The 6788-nt window shown below is 49.9% G+C and overlaps 1 protein-coding gene across 3 annotated transcripts in view; it reads left to right on the top strand.

Moving 5' to 3' along the window:
• Positions 1 to 6788, top strand: part of LOC103749912 — a 34976-nt gene that overhangs the window by 6136 nt on the left and 22052 nt on the right. Inside the window, exon 1 of one of the 3 annotated variants that reach the window (XM_008852822.1) lies at positions 3153 to 3376. The exons of the other annotated variants lie outside the window; for them this stretch is intronic. The gene's annotated coding sequence lies outside the window, so the exon portion shown is untranslated. Of the gene's footprint in view, positions 1 to 3152; positions 3377 to 6788 lie in introns of those variants that run through there. 3 annotated transcript variants of the gene reach the window in all.

Genomic DNA, 6788 nt, shown 5'->3' with positions numbered 1-6788 from the left:
AGAGAGAGAGAGAGAGAGAGAGAGAGAGAGAGAGAGAGGTGTAAAGGGGTGGGCAGGGGGCTGCCCTGCCGCTAACAATGCGGCCTTTATCGAATTATTCGACAAGTCAGCCCCTGAGCGCCATTAGCATACGGCTGGGGGGTTGCCGGAGCTTCGCCCCTTGGTGAGGTCAAGTTCTTGATAATTTGATCACTTTTCACCGGCTCTGGCAGCTGCCTTTGTGTGCAGTTGGGGGGTCTGTGTGCAGCGTGAAGCGGAGCAGAACTGGCGGGGAGTGTGCTCAATGGCAAGGGGCTGAGGAGGGGGCCTCCCGTCCCGACCGACCGGCCCTGCCCTGCATACAAACCAAGCGCTGGTGGGTTGGGCGGGAGGGACCAAGCCCAGTCCCTAGCTATCTCTAGACCAGCCCCAAATCGGATGGCTCCTGCCGGTGCCTCCCCAACTTCCTCAAGCGGTGAAAGGGCAGCCAGGTTCTCTGGAGCTTCCTCTCCTTGCCGCCCCAAGAAGTGGCAACATAAGATGTATTACAATGTCTAGCAAATAAAAAAAGCAATTGGGGGAAAATCTGAATTCCGTTCCCATGGCAACCCAATGCTGCACACCGGCCACTCAGGCTCCAGGTCCCTCTTAGCTGGGTGCAGGGAGTAGGGCGTGCCACTGCTCAATGCATCGGGATCCTGGTCTCACACAGTGCAAGGGTACCTTTTGAGGTTTTATCAGCCTTCAGGTCATTCTCCCCATACTCCCTTCACTCTCTTTCCTTGTCCTGGAGTTTGGGGTTCTGCAACTTGGGAAACCATGGGGGGGGGCATGGTGGCTGTATACACAGTAACAGATTCTGTCAGGCTGTAGGAAGAAAGGATCTAAAGTCATTTCACACTGCCTGAAGACTTGGGTGCTTTTGGGATATCAGTGTATGCACGCTGTGACAGGCTGGCCTGAAAGGTTAGGAGCCACCACCCAGACTTGACCCCTGTCCTCTTTTCCTTTTTCCAAATAAGGCAGGAGATCTGGAGATGAGAAGTGATCTCCAGGATCATACAGCCTAGAAGTGCAGAGGTGGGCCCTACCTAGGTCACCTTACTTCCATCTTGGCCCAGTTCAATCCCAAGAGCTTCTGCCTCAGTTATTTATAAGATTGGTCTTTAACCAGCCTCTACCCAGAACCTGCTGGTTCCCTTGTAATAATAGAAATCTTTTCCATCTTAAAATTATTTTGGAAAGAAAGAGGATACATGTGTAAAAGGCAAACATTCAAATGGTACAAAAGGGAAACCCACCCATCAGGTCTGGGAGAGGGGTGTGTGGCTGAGGTCAATGGTGAAAGGAAACTTTTCACTGTATTACCTTTTGAATTTTAGCTATTGACAAAATTAAAAACATAACAAGAGCAGGCAGGGAAAGTCAGGAAAGCAACTATCCCGTTGCCTCCTCAGAGATAATCACTGAATGGAAGATTTTCGTGATTCTGTTGTGACTCCCTCCAATTTTGAAAGGCCAGTCTCCTTTCCTCAGCCAGTAAAGGGTCACTAACATGTTTTGGGACCCAGAAGGCTATGACAGCATCTCCTGGGCCTGCCCTCCCTTCCCAGTGCACCTGGGAGCTTGTGTGCTGGTGGTGACCTCATTTCGGAGGAAATCAGAGCAGCACTCTCAGCCTGCTTGCCCAGCACTCCCTGCTTCCTTGTCTCACAGCCAGGCTGTAGCTGGGGTGGACCCTGAATCTTGGGGCATAGATCACTCCCTCCCACCACCCTACTCCTTTGCTATTTTACAAGAGCCAGTCCTTCATAAGCCAGGATGGTTTTGTAGCCTCACAGCTATGTCTACACAGTTCAAATGTGTGTTGCTTTTAAGCATCAGGTTCTCTTGCTGCTTGGGCAGGCCAGAATCTCGGTTGGGAGTCCAATGGAGGAAGAATCTGAACCTGGGAAAGTACGATACTTTTTCCATTTTTTAAGAAAATCTGCTGCAAGTCTTCCAAACCTTCTGGAAGCTTTAGGAAAAGAATGGGGGTGGCAAGGTGGGTGGTAGTGGAATGGGCATACTAATCCCAATCCACTTCCAGAATCTACCCCACAATCACCAGAAGAAAACTTTCAGAGGTGCCAATCCATCAATTTTGGCTGGGATCTGAAAGCCTGTCCCTAATAGGGAAATGTTAGGGAAATGTTCAAATCTCCCTGTGGACACTTGGAGCCCAAGGTACAGGCTCAAAATTGTGTTCATCAACCTCTCTAGCTAGCCTATATCTAGAAGAGCCAACAGCCCCCCCTCCCGCATTTCCATGCCTTCTCCAACCCTCCTCCCTGCCTGCGACTGCCCAACTTGGGATCACACTCTTATTTGCAGCTTGCACTAGTGTCTTTTTGAAAACGCAGCTGAAACTACACCCTGAAGGCCAGAATTGGTTGAGATTTCGAAGATGGTCATCATTCGACCCCTTTCATTTTACAACTAGTAATATCGAGCTTGAAACAGCCCTGTGACTCGCCGAAGGTCGCCCAGTAAACGACTGGTAGTGCAGGGAGCCGGGCAGCCTTCGCTGACGACGAGGCTTCGAGGGTTTCTTTCTCCCTGGTCCACGAAACTTCAACTCTGAACCGTATCTGGGTCTCTGCCCAGCCAATGAAAAGCTGGCATCAGTAGGGATCCGGAGCCAGAGGGTGCTGCGGGGCCAGAGGCCTGCTGTTTGGGGAGTTCTCGGCTGCAGTCCGACCTCCCGGGACGTGGGAGCCGAGTGCGAAGGGAGCCAGGAGGCCTCCCAGGACCCAGCGCGACGCTGAAAAGCTTGAAGGGTCGGAATTAGGCGCTCATTTAGCGAGCGTTACTAATCCGAAGTTACAGCGCTAATTCCCTGATCCGGCCGCTCCCACACGCAGCGCCGGGATTAGAGGCGCGGCCGCCGCCCGCCCCGCCCTCGCCCCCAAACGCGCCGCCCCGCGCCCTGGGGTCCGTGGGCTCCGGGCTAATCCGCAGCCGCCGCTCGCCTGGCCCAAGCGTGCCGTGGGGCCAGCGGGGCCAAGAGGCGAGCGTTCAGCCGTGAGCCCCGGGGCAGCCCTGATGGGACAGATGCACCCTCCTGGGCCCAGGCGAGGCGGCGCCGCCCGAGACCCGCCCAGCTTCCTCCCACCTGGGTGTGCGCACCCGGAGCAGCAGCCCTTTGGAGGTTGCGGCGCCATTTTAATTGCCTTCCTTTCCCTCTTGGCTTCTCCCACGCGCGTGGGATGGGGTGTCCCTGTCCCCCATACCACCCAGACTTCAGCCTACCTTCCACCACCCTGGATAAAGTGACCAATCAGCTCTGGCCTAGGGTGGGATGCGCGTCACCATGGCAACAGCCAGGGCCCCCTAGCAGGGCTACCCATCACAGAGGGTAAGTCTTCAGTTCACCTGGAAGGGTGTGAAAGGAAATTGAGGACAAGAGCAAGGTAGGGGACTGAAGGAAGACTGTGGCACCTTATTCCACACTCCGTTTCTGCCTAGGGTCAGTTCAGCAGGGTCAGGAGGAAAATGGATGGTGTGGGCCCACCTTGGTAGACATCTGGGCTTGTACTTGAGCTTTTTTAAATTTTATTTAAAAAAATCACTTTCTAGCTACAGGGGATGAACTCCCTTTGATCTTTATCTTGGGCAAATCTCTCTCTCTCTCTCTCTCTCTCTCTCTCTCTCTCTCTCTCTCTCTCTCTCCTTCCTAACAAAGTAGTGTTAGTCCTCAGTCCTCAGTGACTCCTCCCAAACTACCTTAAGGTCAAGTCCTGTGATTTTAGGCAAGTCAGTCTTCTCATCCAGAAGACGGGCTGTTGGGCTGTTGTTCAGATTCATCCATGGAACTCATCGAGTATACAGTAGGTGCTCTATCATTGTTAAAGCGTTCAAGTGCAAGACTTGTGAGGGCAAGACGCAAAAGCTGAGATGCCCTTACTATCCAGGGCAGCCAAGTTTGGTTATCTCACAGCTTCGTAGAGCCAGCTTTTCATTTTTCCTACAGACAGCTGGGAATCGGAGAGAAGGGGAGGGTCGTTAAAAGTAGAGCCAGGGTGGGGGCTGTGGCTGGAACAAAACCTTGGTCAGTGGCTCTGAGAGTGGGCGGCCGCAGCTCCTATAGCGCTGGCTCCTTCCTTCCAGCCCAGTCCGGCTTAAGCACCACTTTAAGTGGTCCCTGCATTCACTGGCCAGCCCCTCATGGCAATTGAGCCGCAGGGGTTTGAAAAGAGGGCCAGGGCCTCAATGACAGGACCTTGGGCCAGGCTAATTGGTTTTGGTTCAAGGGGATACTGGATTTGTGAAAAGCTCCAAACAGCCTTTCCCACGCCAGAGCCAGGTCACTGCTTTAAGGAGAAAGGTTGGAAGAGCTTGGGGCCAGGGAAGAAAGCTGGGAGCCAGGTGCTTGTGCTGATACTGTTGCACTGTCCAAAACACTTGTAGAGTAGGGAGTTGTGAGGTAGGTACCTCAGGAGCACCTGTGTGCAGAAGTAGGTAGATCCTAGAGACAGTTACTCTGAACACAGGGCTGTGTGAAGAAAAGAATCTCCACCTCTTAACTTTGGTGGTGCCCTTCTTGTGAAGAAGTCCCACTATCTCTTTTGGGATCATTCAGAAAGGAAACTAGGAAAGACAAAGTTACTGGTTCTTACCCCAGGAGCTAGACAAAGCCCAGGCCTTGTCCTGTCTCAGAAGATAGGAAGTACAGTTGATTTCAAGAAAACCTATCTCTTGAAATAAATGTCTGTAAGCCACCTGTGTACCAGCAGACACTTCAAATATAAGAAACAGGAAGTCCTTTGTACTTTAAAAAATAAATAAAGGTTTCAGGGCTGGAGAGATGGCTCAGTGGTTAAGAACACTGTTCTTGCAGAAGACCCAGGTTCAAATCTCAGCACCCAAATGGCAGCTAACAACTGTCTATAACTACAGTTCCAGGGGATCTGACAGCCTCTTCTGTCCTCCGCCTGGCATTGCATGACATGGGTGCACTTACCTACATGCAGGCAATACACACATACCCATAAAAAAAATAAAAAAGCTTTCTTTACAGTTTCAGAAATCAAGCATTAGTCATATTTGCTTTAAATCTATTACTGTAGAAAATTTTATGGTAAATTCTTTACAGCATGTATCTCAAGATGTTCCAGATACCTGTTTGGAATAGATGGTGCAGAATATACCCATTCTTATGTGATGTGTGTGTGTGTATTCCTACACTTACATTAACAGTCATGGGAGAAGCAATATAAGTCAGCTCTATTGTTTTGTGTAGTGCTGAGAATGGAACCCAGGGCCTGATGAATGCTAGGCAAGTATACTACCTCTGAGCTACATCCCTCATCCAGCCCTAAAGTGACATTGCATCAACAGAGACTTGTGTATCATGGTCCATTGTGTGTTGAAAGGAACACTCCTATATAATCACCAGCCAGAGAAACCGCCTACCTTTTTAAAAATTACCTTCCCATGTTTGCCCACTTGAAGCATATGATAAATAGGAGAAAGGTATTTTGAAGAGATAGAGAACTCTGTGTATCCGATTTTCTATTTTTATTTCAATTTTTAATTGCCCAGCGCCTAATTTCTTTGGGCCTCTGATGATTTGCACATTGGAGATTCATGTGTAAATATGCATGTGGCATGTGTGCATGCCTGGGCCTCCTTATCACCAAGTGTTCGTTCTTGATGTTTAAATACACACAATCTACAGCGACACACGATTATGGGCTTATGTATTTGCCTCTTCTCTAGAATCGGGTTAATTTTCCCTTGGCTAATCCTCAAACCCATTAAGTTCCCCCCTCTCCCACCCCCACAAAAAATTGCAAACCCTACCACAGACCAGTGGTCTCACCCTGCTTCTCCAGCAGGCAGCTCTCCAGGCGGGATGTTGGAGTGAAGGTCCCTATTAGGCAGACTTCATTAATGTTACCAAATATACCCAGGCACATTTACTCATCTACTATGAAGTATTATCATAAATAATTAAAATTAAACTGCACTTGTCAAAATAAATGAACAAAGTAGAGTTAGTGATGTCTTTGCTTTGATTTGCTTGCTAGGGGTTTGCTTATTCATTAATTTGAAGAAAAGAAGAAAGAGAGAGGAGGAGGAAAGAAAGCACAGACTGCCGTGGGAAGGGCAGAGCTATGGAAAGAGAGGAGAGAGGAAAACCCCTCAGTCATTTGCCATTGGGTTTCCAGTCATTAGGGCACTCTGGGAGGCTGGAATGCAGCCTCAGACATCAGCTCATAATGAATATTGAGGTGTGGATGTGGAAGGAGGGATTTCTTTGTTTACTGAGGAATAGCCATGGGAATCGGGGAGAGGATTGCCTTTGGGGATTAAGGAGTGGGCTTTGTTTTTATGAAGGGCCTTACTTCTTTTCTGAAGTTTTCTGCAGCTAATTGATTCAATTCAGACATTCCTCCTCCCCACTTGGCCAGCCAAGGCTGCGTGTTTTTGAGATGTGCACAGCCCAGTTTCCCCATCTGCTCTGGCCCCTTTCTCCACTGTGACCCTTGAAAAGGGTGTGAACCTTCACATCAACCAGATCACAGGCTCCAGAGAGAGGCCTTACTTCTTTTCTGAAGTTTTCTGCAGCTAATTGATTCAATTCAGACATTCCTCCTCCCCACTTGGCCAGCCAAGGCTGCGTGTTTTTGAGATGTGCACAGCCCAGTTTCCCCATCTGCTCTGGCCCCTTTCTCCACTGTGACCCTTGAAAAGGGTGTGAACCTTCACATCAACCAGATCACAGGCTCCAGAGAGATCGGTCAGAGGCCGAGACCTTATATGTG

This window comes from Nannospalax galili, unplaced genomic scaffold (assembly GCF_000622305.1).
Source record: "Nannospalax galili isolate Female #2095 unplaced genomic scaffold, S.galili_v1.0 scaffold185, whole genome shotgun sequence".
NCBI lineage: Eukaryota > Metazoa > Chordata > Mammalia > Rodentia > Spalacidae > Nannospalax > Nannospalax galili.
The sequence above is the reverse complement of the archived record's forward strand: the minus strand, read 5'-3'. Positions and strand labels throughout refer to the sequence as shown.